General features: G+C 48.1%; 1 protein-coding gene across 2 annotated transcripts in view; it reads right to left on the minus strand.

Moving 5' to 3' along the window:
- LOC144823746 (protein 4.1-like) overlaps positions 1 to 22,801 on the minus strand; it is a 477,862-nt gene that overhangs the window by 400,432 nt on the left and 54,629 nt on the right. The window lies entirely within an intron of this gene.

Raw genomic sequence — 22,801 nt, forward strand, 5'->3', positions numbered from 1 at the left:
TCTTCATGGACCAGTGTCCGAAGCGCTTAACGTCCCAGCTGCAGTTCGCGGTGGACTTACTGCAGGGTCTAGGATTCGTTATCAACGAGAAGAAGTCTCTCCTAGTCCCGGCTCAGTGCGCAACCTTTTTCGGGTTCAGCATCGACTCTGTTTCAGCCTCGTTGAGTGTTCCTGCGCGGAAGATGTCGAAGATTCGACACGAATTGCGCCAGACCCTGGCGAAGCCTCTGATATCGTTGCGTCATCTGGCACGGGTAGTGGGCCTGTTGTCGTCTTCGATTCAGGCCATCTTCCCGGGCCCGCTTCACTACCGGGCCATGCAGCGGTTGAAAGCGTATCACCTCAGGAAAGGTCTGACGTACTCGCAGTTAATTCCGCTGTCGGACGAAGTGAGGGACGAAATGCGATGGTGGCTGACGCACATGGAGGCCTGGAATGGTCGTGCGATATTTGGCTCCGCCCCAGACGTAGTGATAGAGTCGGACGCCAGTCGATCGGGCTGGGGTGCCAGGTGCGGAGAATTCTCCACGGGCGGCGCCTGGTCTGCCCTCGAGCAGTCATTGCATATCAACTGTTTGGAGTTGCTGGCAGGTTCCTTCGCGGTACAGTGTTGGACCAAGGACCGGGTCCAGTCGTGTGTCCTTCTACGGATGGACAACGTGTCCGCGGTCCGCTATATCAACCATCTGGGTGGGACCAGATCCAAGATTTTGGCGGATCTCGCGCGGGACTTTTGGCACTTCTGCCTAGACCATCAGGACTCGGTCACGTCGGAGTATTTGCCGGGCCGTCAGAACGAGGTGGCCGACTGGCACTCCCGGCACCTCCTAGATGCCAGCGTATGGAAGCTGGACACACGGGTGTTTTCCCAGCTCATGGACCGTTGGGGTCCGTTTTCGGTGGACTTGTTCGCCTTGCGACTGGACCACCAGTTGCCGAGGTATTTCAGTTGGCGCCCGGACCCGTCGGCGGAGGCGACCGATGCGTTCCTCCAGGACTGGTCGGGAGAGCAGGGTTATGCGTTCCCCCCGTTCTCAATGATAACACGAGTGTCAGCGTTGCCGCGCCGTCAGTCAGCGCAAGTCGTGATGATCACGCCATGGTGGAGGTCTCAAGTGTGGTTTCCAGTTCTTCTGGAACTTTCCTGGGATTCTCCAATCCTACTCCCCCACTCTCCTCACATTCTCCTGAATCCGGACGGGAATCCCCACCGGCTAGTTCAGGAGGGCTAGTTGAGACTGATGGCATGGCGGATCTCCGGCGTCGCTGGTCTCTCCCAGGCCTTTCGGGAAAGGCAGAGGATCTACTCTCTAAGGCCTGGGCGGACAGCACCACCAGGAGATACCGTTCAGCGTGGCATAGGTGGCGTCGCTGGTGTCTGCGACGGAGTTTCAATCCCCTGGGGGCGGATGTAGTCCATGTCCTTAATTTCCTGGCCTCCTTGGCGGAGGAAGGTTTAGCCTACAGGTCTATCAATACCTTCCGCTCAGCCATCTCGGCGGGACACGACCTGGTTCAGGGTTCCCCGATTGGTGAGCATCCGTTGGTCTGCAGACTGCTGAGGGGGATTCGCCTCTCGCTGCCGCCTGAGCCGCGGTATTGCGTCCTATGGGACGTGAACAGGGTTCTGAACTTATTTCTTTCTTGGCAGCCAAACAGGTTTTTGTCTCGCAAAGAGCTTACGGCTAAGTTAGCTATGCTGCTATGCTTGATTTCCTGCAGGAGAGTCTCGGATGTGCGAGCACTTGATGTTACAGCCCGGGTGTTTTCCCCGGAGGGTGTGTCCTTTACAGTGAGCAGGAGAACTAAAACCCTTACGAGGGTTATTTCTTATATGGCCTTCCCGGATTCCCCCAAGCTGTGTGTAGTGCAGTGCCTCCGTGCATATGAGGATATGACTGATGATACTCGCCCTCCGGGTGAGAGGCAACTTCTTATTGCCCTACGGAAACCGTACAAGGCTGTTTCTTCCCCAACAATCGCCAGATGGGTGCGTTGGGTTATGCAGGAGGCGGGATTGATACGAAAAAATTCGGTGCTCACTCAGCGCGTGGTGCTATGGCCTCGAAGGCTTTTGCCCTAGGAGCTAGGTTGAAGGACCTGATGAGAGCTGCGGATTGGTCCGCGGATTCCACGTTCAAGAGGTTCTATTTTAAGCCAGTAACAGAAGTGGCTCGGCTGGTTGTCGACAAGCTTTGAACTGGCATAATCCGAAGCCTCCGGTCCTGCCATAGAATGAGAATTTGCCTAGCTTTAGTGCTGGTAAGTTCCAATTCTATTAAGGACTCGGAGGCGAGGATTATCCCTCCCAATGACTTCCTCGAAGTGGACCCTCCCCGTACTGAATGTAAGTAACCTGTTCACGGGAATTCAATTGTTGGTAATGCTTTTGATCTGTATGCATTCAGTGTTACGTACCTTACTATTCTCGAGACGATCGGTGTCTGACTGAGGTTTCTTGCAGGGAATGGTGGTCCAAAACAGGATGCGTGAGTCTGCCAGAACATGGGCGTCGCGCGAAGAAAGAGGAAGAGGAAGGAGCCGCAATGAATTATGGGTGCTGCCGGAGCGCAGACACTAATGAAGGACTTATGTTTCAAGTTCCTGTTTTTTCCCTGGTGTTCATGGGAAAAGTAGTTTTTTGTATGTTTTCTTGCTGCTGTTGAAGTGAAGAAAGGAAGGCATAATCCTCGCCTCCGAGTCCTTAATAGAATTGGAACTTACCAGCACTAAAGCTCGGCAAATTCTCATTAGCCTGACTAGAGCCAGGGTCCTTACTTGGACAGGGTGCAAGCCATTGCCAATTAGAGACCCCATTTCTAACACTCTGGAAGATGAACTGCCTTTATGCCAGGTTCCTGGGAAGTAGCCACATCCAAATCTTCTATGACCCCAGAGATCAAGGTCCGGATCTGGTACCTTCCTATTTTTTCAGATATTGCAATGTGATGCTATTGTCTACATGAAATAAAACTGTTACTAGAGACAGTAGGAAATCTTTTAGAGACAAGTGAATGCCTCTAAACAGGTCTCAATTTACTCTTTACGCCCTTCTTCTGAAGGGGACATATTTGTTCTACTGCTTGCTTCTTCAGTAAGAAGGTAGTTTCCCTAGGCAGTTCAACTAAAGGTTACGTCGAAGTTGGTTTGAGTGCCTTGACACAAAGTGAGTCGCCATTCCTCACAATAGTCAGCACCCACTTGTTGCTTGTGATATTGTATCTCTCTCCAAAATGCATAGGTATACAACATGGCATGATCGTTGAGGGGACAAACCCTGTGGCATAGATCGTACCAACAATAGTTCTGCTGGAAATATAACTTGAAAAATATCTTTCCCTCCTCTAAAACTACACAATTGAATGATTCTGCCTTGTTTTTCATGCAATGTATCTCCTCTGTACATTGGCCAAGAAAACAGAACTAGTAAACAAAAGGTTGAGAATTTTTAGCTGGGAATTTGTGTTTTGAGGAATGAAACACAATCAGGCTATTTCTAAGAGCAATTTCATGACAGTACCTGGACACTACAAGCTTGGTGGAATCAAAGACAACACTTATAATCATATTAGAGGGATGGACGTCTTTGTCCTATGCAGCAGAAATATTGTTTGCAGCCCGTCAGAAGATCACCGGTAAACGTAAACACTCTCCCACAGGTATCGGTTAATCATCCCTGAAACGGCATTGCAGAGGGTGCTTGCAACCCCATGGAAGCTGTACATTTAAATAAGCCTAAATAAAAGACGGAGTATAATATATGGGAATATAGAACAGTGCCCTGGTGGCATTGATTCATTGATAATTTGTGAATAAAACAGAAGCAACCTTTCAACAGCAATTAGCTACTTGAAACATATACAATAGCATGAGAATTACAAAATATATTCATGTATGTCATCATTAGTCTCTGCAAAATGCTGACAATTAGCAAATATAAACATACAAGGTGAACAGTGATCAGTCGGTAATAAGTTTAAAAATAAAAATACCAACTCAGTCAGTTGTTGTAGCATCAGTGACCATTAGATATAAAATATTATAAGACACTAGGTTATTAGTTGCAATGGATGAGATTCCTTCACAGGTAATAAGTCTGCAATAGACGTTATATTGGGAATTAATTAGCAAACTGCAGCATTTGACTCTCTGCAAAGTAGAGCAGCCCAAGGCCTACTCATGGGAGGTAGTGTAGGCTAGTAATCCAATTCATTGGTATGGAACAACACTCACTGAATCACTATCCAGTCTGTGCTTTATATTTGAAAAAGATAAAATACTAACACGCATATACCAATAAATACTATGCATTAAATTACAAATATGTATATCACATAGGTGGAAATACCTTTCGTAATGCCCCATATCACATTACACTCCTAGTGCATCCTGTAACCCATAACCTCAATAGCCAACGCAAGGAGATGATGGATGGACCACTGAAACGTTTCAAACACTCACCCCCAGTCACAGATCTGGCTTGAATCCATCATTGTTCTTTAGCTCACTTCGCCACCCCAGTTCAGACCCAGCCATATGCAAATCAGTGTTGACCTTGTTCCTAATGGGAGCAGTCCAGCCCAAACTGCCAAGCCAACAAAATCTGAATGGGTAATGGACTATTGTAAATGTATCGTATGTGATATACTTAAGTGCTGGGACTCAATTAATTTTCTGAATGGCAATTGGATATTCGTAAATTATTTTTATACGTTAATGTGCTTTTATGGTTTTTATAAAATCGAATAAAGATACATTATTGCTACTGATTGTTGTATTGGGCTCTGGAGGATGCCCAGGGCAAAAACTTTGCATTGGGAGCTGAATTTGCTGGCTTCCCTGTGACAGACTGGCCAGCTGCCTGGCTCAAGTGCTCTTCTCCTGCAGGCGCAGGCACCTTGAGCATCCCCTCTTCAACCAGCTAGCAAAACATTCTGCCTGCCGCCCTCACCATGCCCTAGAGTCTCCTGACTTCTTGAAGCGCAACCGGAGGTGCAGGGGAGTCAAGGGCTAATCCACAGATGTCTTGTGGGAGCCCTCCTGGATCACCCAGCAGATCTTTTCCTCAAACTGTTCCTCAGGAGACACAAGGGGGCCAAGTGCCATTTGCCCAGAGAAGACCCATCCTCGTTATGAGGGATAAAGCTGCAGCCAAGGTCCTTATTCAATTCTTGCGGGGCATCAGGTGGCTCCTACGTCTACCTGGGTGTTCTTTCAGTCTGTTGCTCCCAGGTCCAGGGTTTTCTTACCTGGCTCTTCATTTTAAGTGGGGGTGAGCAGTTCTAGAGCACAGGCACCCCTGGCCAAACCCAGGATGCCACATCTTCACTTCATCCCTGTCCCAACTCTCCTGCACAGGAGACAGGGATAAACCAGTATGGCAACGTCAAGTTGTCTGTGGAAAGAACTCCCTTGAGGTCCTCAGTTCTGCCACTTCATGACACTGCTGGCTAATCCCATCCCACCAATACTTCAAAGGTGAACCTGCCCTGGGCTAGTACCAGAGGTCTGGTCCTCCTTTGTTCCAGCGAGCCCGAATTCTCCAAACCCTATTGCAGTATCGCAATATAATTAATAGATGAAGATTTCCTCTGCACTTACTCTTTTTTCCCCAGAAACTGGGTCAAGCACTGTTAATTGCACTATTGTTTTGGGAGGCGTTCAATCCCTCTGCTGGGTAGCAGAGTAATTAACTCTGCGCCACTGCACTTTACAACACTCTACTCTGCAAGACTGCAATCTCCGTCACTGAGCTCAATATCCCTCTACTCTGCAACACTGCACTCTATGCCACTGCAAACTACTCTGCACCACTCTACTCTATGCCACTCTATTGCACTTTACACCAGTGCACTCCATGCCACTGTAATCTTTTCCGCACAGCTGCACTCCACACTACTCTACACCTCTGCACTCTACCCATCACCACTCCACACCACTTCACTCTATTCTAAAACAATCTACTCTGCGCCACTGCACTCCATACTACTGCGCTCCACACCACTCTTCTCCACTCTATGCCATTCAACTCTACGCCACTGCAGGCTACCCTGCACCACTCTACGTCACTGTACACTTCGCCAATGCAGTCTACACCACTTTACTCAAACCCAGTGCTCTACACCATTCTACTCTGTAGCACTGTACTTTACGTCACTTCACTAAAGGCCACTCTACGACACTACATTCTATGACACTACTCCATTAAACTAAACTCTGTTCAACTCCACTCTACTCCACTCTATGACACTCTACTCAACTCCCTCTATGCCACTTTACATCACTCTATTCTATGACAAAATAATCCACTCTGCTCCACTCCATTATTCCACTCTATGCCTCTCCACTTTACACCACTCGGCTCTACAACACTCTACATCATTCCATTCTCCTACACTACTCCACTTTGCACCAATCTACTCTTTTCAATGCCAGTCCACTCTGTTCTACACCACCCGGACACTAGCTCTTGCATAGGTGAGACCTATTGGCTTTGCCGATGCTTGGTATAATATATATATGGTATACATCAAAGAATGTCTTGCATTACACTGCCTGCAGCATTAATTCTTCTGTTGAGGACAGGGTTGAGTGTTTGCAAGATTATAAATAAGGGCTTGAAAGTACATAATATATATTATGCAAAATACCTCGATAAACATGCTGATTACAATCCCAAGACTTTTCTTCAGATTTCTAGTATGGCTATCTTCTAAATATCTGCACTTACATGATAAAAGAAACTGATATATTGAATGTTGGTCAAGTTAGAATACTCAACGCACTAATCCAGTTGCAGTTAAATAGGTTTTGGCCGCATCGTATTGATTCATCTAGTCTTTCTAGTTTTCTTAATGAAAGACGTATACGCAGGAATTACACTGAGTCCGATGCCAGACCCAATACTGATTGAGTCAGAACATGAATATTAAAAGCAGAACCATTATGGACTCTCATAAGAAACATTACAGTATATGATTGATTGTAAGTGTTATGAAGCACAGGAACATTCATGGGATCAAGCTTCTCAAGTTCATGCTCACTGCTTGACTGATATGAAGTGAATATAGGCTAAGAGAAAAGGCCTTGTATAAGAGGTATACTTTCTGGAGTAGCACAAAAGTGAATGGGAGAACAAGGGATATGCTAGGGAATATATCAGCTTTGTCAATGCTCGTGTCTAGATTTTCAAGAACTATGGTCCTTCACAAATCCTCACAGCTCACCTCATGTACGGAGGAAAGAGCACTGGTTCTTATGACTGCACAATAACAAACAAGTATTGGCAAAGCCAATAGGTATCGCCTTTGAGACTTTATAAGTGTTTAGCCATGTAGCGCATTACCCCTGGTCTGTGACGTCAGGGATTGAAGAGGTATACCATTTTTACACACTGGGTCGTGTAGTGTGATTCGGGAATACATGCTTGCCTCAGGAAACATTTATGGACATATCCAAGGCTTTTTACCGCACAGAAGAAAAACAAGGGCCTCCATGAAAATCAACAGCACTAAAACATTATAAATCCACATTTGTAAAGCGCACAATCACCCGCAAGGGTCTCTAGGCGCTGGGGCCGTCTGGAAGATTAAGCAAGCTATTGCCCAGAGTCAGAGCCAGAGATGCGTGCGACTGCATCACTAGAGTACTGAACAGCCAATGAAAAAAGCAGGAAATACTTTCCAATGGCAGAGACAACACAACCCGACCTCCCCCAGGCCTCTCTTCACCAAGCACCCTTCTCCAGAGTTTTCCATTCAAAACACTGCTCACACCATCCGTTTACCAGCAAGCACCAGCTTTGCCCTCTGTCACAGCCCCCTGGGATTAGGAGCACTGGACATAGCAACAACAAAATGCTACCATGCGTCACTTAATCTCAGCACACCTAAAAAAACAATTAACCCGACCTTGTGTAATGTAACCAGCGCTTTCGTAAAGCGCTCCAATACCTTTGGGTCATTCGAGTTCACGCTCTATAAAAATGCTTCCAGAAATTGATCTGACCTTGTGTAATATAACTAGCGCTCATGTAAAGCCCTTCAACCTCGGTTGTTAGAGTTTACATTATAAAAAAAATGTTTCAGAGCCCCTGGTGAGCTGCCATGAATGAACTTTGAAATTAGAGCTCTGAGAGAAGGATGATGGCAGGGACAGGCAGCGGGGTGGGCATTCAAAGACAAGAGAGGAGGTGGGAGGGAGGAATGCTGCTCCCATTTGTCAGGTAGAGGGGAAATAGTGAATAAACGGGGCGACATTGGCATCACAATCTCTGCGCACCTAAAAAACAAAAATCAACCTGACCTTGTGTAATGTAACTGACGCTTTTGTAAAGCGATTCAATACCTTTGGGTCAGTCGAATTTGTGCTCTGTAAAAAATACCCCCTAAAATCAATCTGACATCTTGTAATGTAACTAGCGCTCATGTAAAGCGATCCAACACCTTTGGATCACTCAAGGTCACATTATATAAACAAGAGAAAATACAACAGGAGTTGCCCAAGCCATGCCCTGTGCTGCAAGGTTAGGTTGATAAAGGTCCAGTGATTGAGGATCGCTAAAGCAACAAGCAGTGAAGCGGTTTGGGGGAAATACTTGCACTTTAAAGTCAGAGAAAATTTGAGAGGAGATTTCGAAAACAGTATCTGACATTTCATCTCGTTATTTGACCGAGACGGGGAGATTACGTGACTAGTGCCAAAGCAGAACCACCGAAGATGTGCAAACAATGACACTAGCAGAAATTAAAGAAGTAACAGTGCCCAATTGAGCACAAACACAGAAGCGTAATGTTAACAGTAAGTGGGCGGTGCTCTGTGGGAGGAAACCAAACACAAACTTGAGGGACAAAGAGGAAGGATTAACCACTAGCAAGCAAGCCTTTTTGAACGACAATCAAAGGGACAAATAAAAAGGCAATAGGAGGGCTGTAAGCCCACAGATTTAATACAGCATGTCTCGAAGAGACAGTGAATGCTCTGTCAAGGCTTGACCTAAAAAAGTGCAGTATTTGATAATTCAAGCACCGTGTCTGACAGAATGAAACAAGCATTTACAATGCAATGGCCTCGGCTTTGTTACAGTTAGAGCTATTGGCATTGCAAATGGCATTTTTTTCATTTTTCTTTTTAAACATAAATAAATGGTATTGGCATTTACAATGGCAATAGGTGAGCATAAGAGAGTAGTAGAGAATATTAGCGGACACAGAGCCACACACACACACAGAAAGCCACACACACAGAGCCACACACACACACACACAGCCACACACACAGCCACACACACAGAGCCACAAACACACACAGAGCCACACACACACACAGAGCCACACAGACATCCCTGAGTCTAGGTCAGCCACACGCCCATCTCTGCTCGGTAACGTCCCAGGGAACAGAGGTGAGTCAGTCTCCACTCGTGGAGACTGACTCACCGCCTAAAGACTCTCTTTGTGTTCTTGCTGCCGACCCTAGCTACAGGAGTAGCACAGCTTTCCAGTTAAAGTCCCGCTGAGCGACCGGGAGCGTGAGGCCGCAGAGGAGGACGAGGCGCCGGCCCCAGGACTGCGAGGACCAGCATTCACCATCTTCAGCTGGTCCTCTTCCTGTGAGAGCCGCGCCCCCTTCCAGTGCCCTGCCCCCAGCGAAGCACTACAACTTCTCGCGGCACCCGCTGCGCGGGTGCCACTCGTGGAGACTGACTCACCGCCTAAAGACTCTCTTTGTGTTCTTGCTGCCGACCCTAGCTACAGGAGTAGCACAGCTTTCCAGTTAAAGTCCCGCTGAGCGACCGGGAGCGTGAGGCCGCAGAGGAGGACGAGGCGCCGGCCCCAGGACTGCGAGGACCAGCATTCACCATCTTCAGCTGGTCCTCTTCCTGTGAGAGCCGCGCCCCCTTCCAGTGCCCCGCCCCCAGCGAAGCACTACAACTTCTCGCGACACCCGCTGCGCGGGACGCAGCCCGGGGCGAAGCCCGGGCCAAGGGCGGGCCCGTTGTTGCCCGTTAGTGCCCGATAGAGTCCGGTCCGGGCCACTCCTCGTTCATCAACGACCTAGCAACAAAACAAACATGCCAGCCAAAACAAGAAGTACCTCCAAACCCAAATCCAAACATGCGCAGGAGGTAGCACAAGTAACAGGCCCCATTGACCTATTTATATCACGGGTCAACGAGACTATAAATCAAAGCATAGCTCTAATGGAGAAGAGAGTATCTTTAGATCTTATGAGCGCAAATGCCAAGCGATCCTCATTAGGTGCTATAGCAAACGCCGCCTCCCCAATTAACTTTAACACCCAAAACAGCTCCCTTCCGGTGACCCTACCAGCTCCTGACCTAAACACTGTACCATCGGTAGTTGACCTGTCAGTCACGCACTCCGAGTCGGACCTCTCCATAACATCGGATGACTTGGAAGTAACTCCCGACCTAGCTGGCTGCCAAACCCAGGGAGATTTCCAACCCACTGACAGCTTGCCCCAGCAAGGTGCTAGAGAAGGAGCAATACCGAAAACCCGATTAATAAACAGCGGAGAAACACACAGTCTACAGTGTCAGGAACATCCAATGCCTCTTTCAAACTCCTCAACGTCTAATAGCATACTATACATCCCCGAAACAACTCTTCCACACAAGGCAATCTCAAATGATACCACCCCTAACCAATGTAAGACCTGCAGAATCACCTCGCAAGTTCTTACTACAACTAAAGACTTATTATATCAATACTTAAAGCCAATTCAGCTAAGCATCAGAAACCTTGAAGCCCAATTAACGATAATCTCGGCCACCCTTCTAGATTCAAACACCCGGATAGACATAAAGGGGCAGCGTAACACCGTGCATCCACCCAAAAAGCAAAATCAACTGCACACGCAGACAACAGTCGTTCACTCAAACCCAACTTCAATAGCCCAGAGGAATCCAAAACAAACCACCACAATACCCAAACCTAATGTGAATATTCCTCATCCCCAGAAGGAGAAACCCCCTCCTAAAATAGCACAGCAAACAGCACCAATGGATACAACTACGGTAGGCACTCCATGCCCAGCAGCAAACATAGATTCTAGCAGAATCTGCCCAGGAAAGTCCGAATCGCATACATCGAAGTCCCTGCCACCTCAAAAAACACTTAAAAATACACCCAAAAATACACCAAAAAAACCTTTCACAGCTAGACGCCCTGCCCACATGCCCCCGGAAGCTACTCCCTATACAATAGTTCTAACAGGAGTACCCGAGTTAACAGATGATACATCGGAAACTGCATGGTCGCTTAAAAATAAGGCCATGCAGTGGCTTAGTATCAACAGACCCCTCGAATCTCACCTTTCGGGAGGGATCACCGCAGCCCGAAGGGTAGCCTGGATAGGCAAATCGAAAAAAACAATACGCGGTGACTGTATCATCGTAACCTGTAGAGACCCTGCAACTGTAGACCACATCTGCGCTTGGCCTCAACTCGACAAGAAAGGGGGAATAGATGCCTGTCACCTTTCCTTCTTCTACCCCCCAGCGAAGCAACATCGTAACCCTCCATTGTGGGAATGGCACCACCATCCCAAATATCCACGAAATCACGATCCACGACACCAAGTACCATGGAACCAGGCGGAATACTCGCATGACTATCCAGTCAGGGGTGGACCAAGTGAAAGGTACATAGAACGACAAATTCCTTACTGGCAGGACAGACCGTACCAAGCATACGAAGGATGGCAGGGCTTCCCAACCCAAAATCGATTCGATTGCCTCGAAATGGTCGACTGACCGTTTCTGGACAAACTTAGTCACCATAAAACTGACACTACACAATACTCTGTGTCTGATAAACAACATTTAGTACGACCAGAGTTGCCCATTACACCTGAGATATCATCACCCCACCTAAATGACCTCCGGATTAGTACCCTCCCAGCAGAAGCGGATATCAGCCAAAGATCAAATAATGAGCTAGATACAGCTAGTGAATCTAATACCAACAACATGTCATTATCCATCAACGCGAAAGATAAAGATGTCACGAGCGTAGGCATAGCCTATTGGAACATCGCAGGCCTAACCGCAAAAATAACATGTCCTTTATGGCTGAATACTGCGAGGACCTACCAAATCCTGTGCCTCCAAGAGACCTGGCGCACAACCCCTCTTCACCTAGTGGGCTATAAGACCTTCTTCACTAAAGCAACACCGAGCGCCATGGGAAGGCCAAAAGGTGGACTCATGATTTACTTCTCTAACATCGTCCCACTCAGAGTGAAACTATTAAAGGAAACATCTACCTTTCAAATCATTCAAATTACTCATCAGGTGGCAGCAACGAAAAATTTATTCATACTCATAAACTATTACAACAATGCAGGCGCCCTAGAATGCTGCTCCCATCTAGATGAAATGATGACATTCATATCATCACTACAAAGTGCAAATCTCAATATAACACTCAACTATTTATGGGGAGGCGATTTTAATCAAGCATTATGCCCAAACCATAAAAGTGGGATTTGTGGATTACAGAACGAATCTGGAAATCCCATCCCTCATTTTGTTCACACTCCGGGCGGAAATAAGCTTAATGAAATTCTCTTCACTTTGGACTTAGACTTTGTCAATAAGCTAGTTAACCCGGCGCAAGAATTTTTACCCACTTTTCACGGGCGAGGCTGCATGACAATCATAGATTTTATCTTAGCCTCAAACACCTGCAAAGGCTTACTAAAAAACTATAAAGTAGGATCCAGTCCAATCAGCGACCACTATCCCCTAAGTGTGGATCTCCTTATGGGAAAAGTAGGTTTATCTTTAACAAAAGCCACCTCTCTTGACCAACAATCACTGGCCATAAAGAAAAAGAACGGCTACACCATCAAATGGTCAAAGATCGACCCAGAAGAGACCACGCAAAAGATACTCGCAAAAACACAGATATGGCTAACGGACTGTCTGTCTGCAGAGGCATCCCCCGAATTAATTATTACCTCCTTTAACAACATCCAAGGAGCAATAAGGGAAGAGCTATTCAAAAACACATCAAATAAATTAAAACCCCCCACGACGAGATGGTTTGACTCTGATTGCCGAAAGGCCCTCACGTCTCTTAAAGAAGCTCTCCGACAAAAACCTAGAGACGCCCTACTCATTTCATACCGGCGGAAAAAGTACAACAACGCACGGAAAAGCCGTAGGCGACAGATAAAGCAAGACCTATGGCGCCAACTACATGAGAGTGCACTAAAAAAAGATAGTATCACGTTTTGGCAGACAATAAGATCACCTTTTCTGGATAACATCACTGACCCCCATCATTTAGACGTGGCAATAACCGAGAATGACTGGCTCCATCATTTTATAAAAATTTTTGGCTCAACAACGGATCCACCCCAATCAGAAGTTCGGGAACAAGTAAAGAACAATTTCCACCCCATTAACCTACGCTTCACAGTTGCTGAAATTAGAAAGGCCATCAAAGCCTCAAAAACCGGTAAGGCTCCCGGCCCAGACGGGGTGCCTATGGATCTGTTTTTACACAATAGCGATTACTGGTCACTAATAATCACCCGGGTAATGTCCGCAGTCACTGAAATCGGACTTCTTCCATCATGGTCATCATCCACCCTTTTGCCAATATTCAAGAAAGGGGACCGTAATGACCCTGCGTGCTACCGACCAATTTCCCTTCTGGACTCCACGGGCAAGATTGCAGGTCGACTACTCCTGGACCGATTACAATCCTGGGCCCAGGAAAATAACACCATCACAGACCTGCAATACGGCTTCCAGAAGGGGTTGGGGACGGTGGAACAGGCCCTAAACCTGATCCTCCTGGCCGGAAAATATACACGCGCGAAGGGAGGCAACATCTACTTGGTCTACGTAGACCTGAGCGCGGCTTTTGACTGCGTTCAGCATGCAAAGCTGTGGCAGACCATGACTAGCCTTGGAGTGGATCCATCGTTACTAGCCTTTCTCAGGGAATTATATACCAACGCTGAAGGCCGAGTTCGCTATGGCACTGGCGGCGAACTATCACGCCCCTTCAAAATATCACGAGGAGTACGGCAAGGGTGTGTACTGGCTCCCTTCCTGTTCAATCTATACACCAACGGGATTGAACAGGCTATGTTGGAAGGGAGCCAGGACCTTCCACAGATAGCACGCCGCCCGATACCCATCCTTCTGTATGCCGATGACTCGGTCATCCTGGCTCGGACCCCCAACCAACTCCAACGACAGCTGAACAAATACGTGGCATTCATGGACTCCCTGGGTCTAAAAGTAAACATTAAAAAGACTTTCACAATGACTATCGGACCAAAACGGGGTGCCTCAAAATCAATTTTTATTAACAATAACAAGCTGGAAAAAACATCGGTATACCCTTACCTGGGCATACTTGTGGAAGATACAATGACCTGGCACAAAGCAATCGAAGCCAGGAACCTCAACTTTCGCCGAGCAGTATCAGCACTAAGTGCTTTTTCCAGAAAACTTGGAAAACCTGCCCCAGCGGAACTGCTAACGATTTATTACGCAAAATGCCATAATGTGGCCACGTATGGAGCAGGCATTTGGGGCCACGGACGCATTGATCAACTCCAGGTAACGGAGAACGCTTTTATTAAATATATCCTAGCCCTTCCCCAAAGCTCCCCGACTCTATCAACACATCGGGAGCTGGGCATGGAATATGTAACAGACACCATACGATGCCAGCCTCTCATACTCTGGCACCGCATATGGTGTAATCCCGCAAGTCATATAACACGTTCCCTTATCACTGAATGCCTTGGCCTAGCACACTGGAGAAAAATACCGTGGCTCAACTACATCCATAAATTTCTCCAAGACCTAGATCGCGAGCAATATTTTCTTGAACCACCCTCAATAGAAGACATTTCAAAGAAACAGCTTAAAGAACTCTGCATGGGCCATCTAAGAGAGCTTCGCAATCAAGCAGAGATTGTTAAAACACAAAATGAAAAAATCCGCATATTGCAGCCAGAGAAACTGATGCAGCCCTACTTGACGTTTTTTCTTTCGAATTATGAAAAATTCCTATTGACAAGACTACGGTTCGACCTTTTCTTCCGTATAGTCTCATTTCCTGAACTGAATAACTGGTCCCGAAACCTGACATGCTGCCCTTGTGACGGACTTTCCAAACAATCTACGGTCCATGTCATCTTGTTCTGTAAATATTATAGACCAGCAAGAAAAAAATGGATTCTGCCCCTCCTCCGTTTAAGTGGACATAGACATACATATCCAGCACTCGCTTATCTTCAGACACCGAAAAACGCACATGAAGCAAAACTGGTAGCGACTTTCTTAAAAACAGTAACAATAACCCGTCGCAAAATCGTTTCTTAACATTATAAGCGTCTTATGTAAATGATCTTTTTACTTATTTTTACTTAATGATCTTTATAAAATTGTACTTTTTATGATTATACAAATTTTATAATCGAATAAAAAAAAAAAAAAAAAAAAACAGAGGCAAGAAGAGAACACAAGCACAGCCAGGGAACAGAGGCATGAAGAAAACACGCGCACAGCCAGGGGACAGAGGCATGAAGAAAACACGCGCACAGCCAGGGAACAGAGGCAAGAAAAGACGAGCACAGCCAGGGAACAGAGGCAACAAACACGAGCACAGCCAGGGAACAGAGGCAACAAACACAAGCACAGCCAGGGAACAGAGGCAAGAAGAAAATACGAGCACAGCCAGGGAACAGAGGCAACAAACACGAGCACAGCCAGGGAACAGAAGCAAGAAGAAAACACGCACACACACACACACACACACACACACACGCACACGCACACGCACACACACACGCACACACACACACACACGCACACACACACACAGAGCCACACACACACACAGGAGAGCAAGCACAGCCAGGGGGCAGGAGAGCAAGCACAGCCAGGGGGCAGGAGAGCAAGCACAGCCAGGGGGCAGGAGAGCAAGCACAGCCAGGGGGCAGGAGAGCAAGCACAGCCAGGGGGCAGGAGAGCAAGCACAGCCAGGGGGCAGGGGAGCAAGCACAGCCAGGGGGCAGGGGAGCAAGCACAGCCAGGGGGCAGGGGAGCAAGCACAGCCAGGGGGCAGGGGAGCAAGCACAGCCAGGGGGCAGGGGAGCAAGCACAGCCAGGGGGCAGGGGAGCAAGCACAGCCAGGGGGCAGGGGAGCAAGCACAGCCAGGGGGCAGGGGAGCAAGCACAGCCAGGGGGCAGGGGAGCAAGCACGGGCAGGGGAGCAAGCACAGCCAGGGGGCAGGGGAGCAAGCACAGCCAGGGGGCAGGGGAGCAAGCACAGCCAGGGGGCAGGGGAGCAAGCACAGCCAGGGGGCAGGGGAGCAAGCACAGCCAGGGGGCAGGGGAGCAAGCACAGCCAGGGGGCAGGGGAGCAAGCACAGCCAGGGGGCAGGGGAGCAAGCACAGCCAGGGGGCAGGGGAGCAAGCACAGCCAGGAGGCAGGGGAGCAAGCACAGCCAGGAGGCAGGGGAGCAAGCACAGTCAGGGGGCAGGGGAGCAAGCACAGTCAGGGGGCAGGGGAGCAAGCACAGCCAGGGGGCAGGAGAGCAAGCACAGCCAGGGGGCAGGAGAGCAAGCACGGCCAGGGGGCAGGAGAGCAAGCACGGCCAGGGGGCAGGAGAGCAAGCACGGCCAGGGGGCAGGAGAGCAAGCACAGCGATGGGGCAGGAGAGCAAGCACAGCCAAGGGGCAGGAGAGCAAGCACAGCCAAGGGGCAGGAGAGCAAGCACAGCCAAGGGGCAGGAGAGCAAGCACAGCCAGGGGACAGGAGAGGGGGGTAGCACGCGGTCGCTGTTCGCTTTAGCCTGAGCAGGACACCGAAGGGGCCTCGGAGTGCTTGCCGGAAGGATCGGCCGCTGCACAGGACCTGGCCGGGGACCTCTCGGACAGGACCTGGCCGCGGGCGAGTGAGTGCACACAAGAAGCCATCACGTCCACTGGAGCACAAGCATCATTGAGGGGGTCCTTCGCACACCCTCTGCCAGGAGATTCACCCGCACCACACTGCATGGGGTGGAAGCTGGAGGGGGCTGAGGTCAACTTAGACTCTGGACCGAATACGGACAGCGCAGGGCGCTGGCAGTGGCAGGAGGCGCCTGGGTGCAGCTCTGGTCGGGGAGGGGGGCGCCTGCTGTCCTGTAGCTAATCCGCCCTGGTGAGGAACAGACACGGGTCCCTGATGACGGCCACAACCTGTCACTCCTGTACACAGTGAGCCGCTATGCATCACAGGACTCCGGTCCAATGCAGTCTCCACAGAATCAGGAAGCATCAATGGTGCTTGTAACTCGCTGCTGGACAAGGAGGAGCTGAAGCCGCAAAGCATGACACCAGGAGGCTGGAGACCCCCTCAGGCAGCCTCCGCAGAACACAAAATCCCAAAAAACACCCCCAAGATGCCTCACGTACCCACACTGAGCAACTCCTCAAAGAACTGTTCAATGCATTTCACATTGTCCGGCTCTGCAGACCCGGAGCAGTACGGCTCCATCCTCTTACACTTTCAGAGCCCCCACACGCCTTTATGTCTGCATTCGCCCATCATTGCCCCCGCACCCCGAGAGCCACTCACCCCTCCATCGCTCTCCACCTCCCTCACCACCAGAGAGCCCCGCACTCACCCGCGGTTTCTTCCCTTCACACTTCTCTCCGGGCGCCGGGTCCACTCACACCATCCTCTTCCTCCTCGCAAGAGCCTGGCTGCTCCGGGGACCGAAGAGGTCGACGGCAGCGCTGCTCAGATCTGGGGCCCATTCACCCCCCCCACAACAGCCTTTCCTCTACCAAACCACCGAAGCCTCGATCTCCCAGGCAGCTCTGGTGTTATTGTTCGGGCTAAGGTTCCTGCAAGGTTCACGCACCCCAGGCCGTCTTACGCACCGGCCTGCTTGTCCTCTCATCAGTGGTGAAGATGGAGCGATACATTCTAGTCCCGAAGCCCAGTGCGACGCCACCTCCTCCAATGTCTTTGTTATTGTTTCTGACTCTCTGAGGAGAGTCACCACCATGTTTCTCCGAGGCGTAGCAGGAATGCCTCGGAGAAACCAGCATCATTTTTTGGGATTGAGGGGCGTGTTTTTGTTCTCTCCTCTTCCCATTGGCTGGAATGTTAAATTTCAGCCAATGGGAAGAGGAGAGAAAGTAAACAGAAAGAAACGAAAAAACACACCCCTCAATCCTAAAAAGACGGGGCTTGAACGAAGTGACGCCCCTCTCCTCCAATGGCTGGCCTCCGTTTAGGAAGCCAGCCAATGGAGAAGAGGGGCGGGTTCAAGCCCCACTCTAGGGAACATAAAATCTTGGCTGCACAACACTGCTACGCACTGTACGCTAGGCCGAGACCTAAAAAGGGGTGCACATTACAGAAGCTGTCTAGTTCCGGTCGTCTCTTCCTTTACAAATAGTATGGAACCCGCAAGCGGCCTGTAATTAAGGGCAGAGTCTCTCCCTCTGCCCCGCCCCCATCTTTTTGTAAAGCTTCAGGCTATGTAAGCTTGGGTCAGCCTCACATTCACCATGTCAGTGTCGGGCAACCAGGCGTTTTAAAAGTGCAGGTGTGTTGCAGCCTAAGCCAAGCTTTGCCGGGATGAAGAATTCACAGCCTGAGGGAAGTGACCCAATCAGCTGGGCAGTCTTTTGAAAACTTCTCACTCATGATGAGTGGCAGCATCATTGATAGACTCAAAACTATGTGCTTCAGTTTTAAGCCCTGAAGAACCCAGGGCTGACGGTCTATAAATGATGCCTTATCACAGTGTGGGGTGCGATCAGCAAATCTCATTGACCTCATCAAACTTTGTGAGGATGTAGGGAAGGTCCTCCTCTCATTGCTGACCCATGACATGGTCAGCCAATGAGAGAAGGCAGCTGGATCTTACAGTAGTCCCTTACCTCCCAAAAGCCTCCTAAAATTGAAGCCTTTATGCGTCTCCCTTTCGCAATCCGATGTGACCAACATGGCTGGTAAGTCCTTGATGAATGCATGTGTGCATATGTGCATGCTATGAACAGGTGCATGCGTGTTTATGTGTACTTGTGTGCTCTTTTAAATCGATGTGTAGGAGTGTATGTGTGCTTTTGTGGAAGAGAATGCGTGTGTGCCCCCCCCACCCCCCCACTACTGCACATTATGGATTGCCATTGGTAGTAACTGGAAACTGTGCTTCCTAGCTGACCTGGCTACAGTTTGGAGTCTGTGTCCATCCTCATGTTTCAGAGTACAGTTCTCTTGGATTCTGGCCTCGCTCCAATTGCCCAATTTGTGTGAGTTCTTGACAGAGTCTGTGACATTGGTAGCAGTAAGAAGAGATAAAAACATTTCCTTTGAAGTTCCTGCTGCTGTTTTTGGATTCAATAGTGTTATATTTAGTAGGAGACTTTCGTTCAAGTTTCATTTTATGTTGGAAATGTTGTACCCACTACTGGATATATTTATGCCCTGACTGTAGTGACAATTTTATTTTAACAATTGGATTTTTTAAAGAAAAAATTTAAACTAGCCAAGTTATCTTGGCAAAACAGCCAGAACAGTGTTCTTCCTATTTCCCGATATCTGCATAACCAAAGATGTCTGCAGCATCCTCAATGCTCCTCAACAACATTTGGAGCCAACATGCTTGAAAGGGCTCAAAGGGTTTTCTTGAATCGGTAGGAGCTGTATGTGGCGCAATCTACCTCTCGGTGTTCTTGCGATAAACACAGACTGAAGACCTTCTGTAAGTTGATCCGGGGATCCTTCGTGTGGCTGCGAGGGCAGTAATGGAAGGTAATCTGTTACATCACCAGCAAAGCATTGCCTGAAGAACTTAATGGAGACTGAAGAAAGGCCCTGTAGGGGCCGCAGTCAAAGCAACTCGACGAGCGATTTAGATATATTCCTCAATAAGCCTAATAGAAAACGCAATTGAAACAATACCAACGAGGGAAATAGTGTTGCACAAACCGAAAAGAGCACCGTGACTGCGTCGCACCGGAGCGTAGGCCCACACATCCGAACCAGACGCGGAAAGAAAACAATCTAACAAAAGAGTTTATGCCCATGTGCATTATCACCAAGAGGAGGGGTCACTCTACCTCGTGATTCGAAAGACTTCTTTGAAGAAAAACAACTTACACACATCCAGAACCAACACTAGATGGCAGCATTATGCAAAGAATGTGTATCTAAAGCGACACATGCCTCGAACATTTCTTTTAGCAGTGCCAACAGACAGACCTTACAAGGCCAAAGACCATACAAACTAAATAACATCAGAAAGTTTAACTTGTAGAGTATTACCTGCTTCTCACACCAGGTGGCAAATTTACCTAAAATCCCTGAACATACAGACTTGGTGGAAGGGTGGCAGGCAGAAAGACACTTCTGCAGTAAGGTTTAAACCTCTTAGTAGGTTTTCCTACATTTTAGCACATGGTGGTGTAGATTGTGAATGTATAAACCTCTTCCTTGCTGCTGGGACAAAAGACCCTCTCAAAGAGAAAGCTGAAGTGGAAGGCATATGTTCAGGGTCAGGAGATAGGCGTACCAGACCCTTTAAGCCAGAAGGAGCTAGGCCCGGTCCCACCTAACTTTTCAGAATCTGAAGTGTGAGAGGCAAAATGGAAATCAGAAGACAGGAGCATGCCTCCCAGAGACCCTCCCCACAAATAGGGACTCTCTGGAGTGCAAATTGTTGGGCACAGAACCTTTTCAGTAGAGGCAAAAAGGTAAATCAAGGCTGCAGCCCACCGGATAAAGATGACCATTGTAACCTACAAGTACAAACCACTTGGATTGGCAGGATCATACCTGCGGAGTTTATCTGCTCTGACGTTGAGGGATCCTGCCAGATGGCCGACAGCCAGGGAGATCAGTTGAAGAGCTGGCTAGTAGCAAGACAGTATTGCTTACAGAGAGTACGCATGTTGCCCTGTTTGTTGCAATTCTACATGGTGGTTATGTTGTTTAACCACACCTGAATCCACCTCCCCATGATGATGGCAGAAAGGTCTTGAGGGCAAGCTGGATGTCACATAACCTCTGAAGATGTTCCATCTGATACCAAATGCCGCTTATCTCCACACTGTTCAAGTGATCTCATCAGCCAAAAGATGATGCACCTAGCATCACTGAGGCGTCTGGGGTGACAGACACCAGAAGGCAAAGCAGCCTCAGACATGTTAAAGCTGTAACAATGGTTCTCATCTGAAATGCCATGATAATAGTCAGAAACTATGTGTTAAAGCCTGAATTATCTAGCTGCAGGGGAGTTTAAGCCTTCAAGGTAGCCATGTCCAGGATGACCCATAAATAGGGCAGACTCTGAGGCTTGAAGATGAGACTTGGACTCTTTGAAGGAAAATCAAAGGTTGGGCAGCAACCACACTGTTTTCTGCAGGTGGTCCGAAACTAACGGAAGTGTATCCACTTTCAACAGCCAGTCATCAAGTTGTAGGAATACATGTATCCACCAACCACCACTTTATACACACTTAAAGGGGCCAATGAAAGGCGGGAAAGTACATTGAAAATGGTCTGATCTTCCAGCAAAATTAAGAAAGAGAGGCTACAGGACAGGCTCATGAAAGCATTGTCCTGAAAGTCCAGGGACACCATCCAATCCTTGCCGAACCCATACAAGGGTCATCACCAGCTTTTCTTTCTTGCAGAATAAGTTCAGCCACCTGAGGTTTTTTCCAAAGGAGACTGCAAGGGAAAAATCAAGAATGGATTCAGGGGAAGTATCTAAATTAGTGGCATTTTGTAAGTGAAGGTACAAACCAGTATTGTTGTACTATGGGGTTAAATGATCTGCCACTTCTCCTCAACAAGATGCTTTACTGGATAAAGGTCTTGAATAGAATCTGCGTCTATTCAAAGAGCCTTCATCCTCTGGAAGTACTGATAGACAGAGGAACCGGAGAGAAGTCCTCCTACCCATCCTGATATTTTAGTTATGTTGCAATAAGTCACAGGTAGACGATCCAAATCTGGGACTGGCGCCAAAACTGGTTCTAGATCCTCTGGAGGCAGTATTGATGGACAAGCAGATGGCAGGAGCTACAGCAGAGGACTGGAGGCAAAGCCATGAGCAGGCTGAGTCTGACCACGGTCAGTCGCCACAAGGGAAAAACCTACCAGTGGAAGTTCAACAGGGGGTTCAACAGGTCCATGAGGTCAGAAGATGCACCAGAGGCAATGCTGTATGTCAGTTCCTCTCATTTTGTAGTTCAAAAAAAATAAGTGAGGTGAATTATGTGACAATCTTGATGGGGTACAGGGAGTGTAAAAGGAAAGGCTGTACGGTGTGCTCTTTTGTACTACACAACAAAAACACCTGTAAATGAAGTGTACTCATTCAGATGTTAGGAAAGGAAAAATGAAGCACTTTCTTGTAATTCTGAAGTGAGATGGAAACAAAGATTTTAATAGTATCAAAACAAATTAAGACACTTTACTTGGTGATGCACAAATGATATTCATTGAAACCGTATTTCCACACATTATCATTTGTGTGTATATAGTTTTATCAGTAAAACAGTATGTCAGTAAATTTAGTGGCCATTCCAATGAAAGATGTGCTGTCTCAAAAAGACTTTGCACTACCACACAATGCTTTATAGTTACATTTAAAAAATCACCCGTCTCTTGTTCATGTCTATGTGGGTCACACGCGTTTGTTGTTCTAAAAACTGGTTTGTGGTTCTAAAAGGTTTTGGAAGAACTGATCTAGAGCATACACATTTGCCATTTGAGGCCACATGAGGCAGTGTGCATAG

Source organism: Lissotriton helveticus, chromosome 3_1, assembly GCF_964261635.1.
Source record: "Lissotriton helveticus chromosome 3_1, aLisHel1.1, whole genome shotgun sequence".
Taxonomy (NCBI): Eukaryota; Metazoa; Chordata; class Amphibia; order Caudata; family Salamandridae; genus Lissotriton; species Lissotriton helveticus.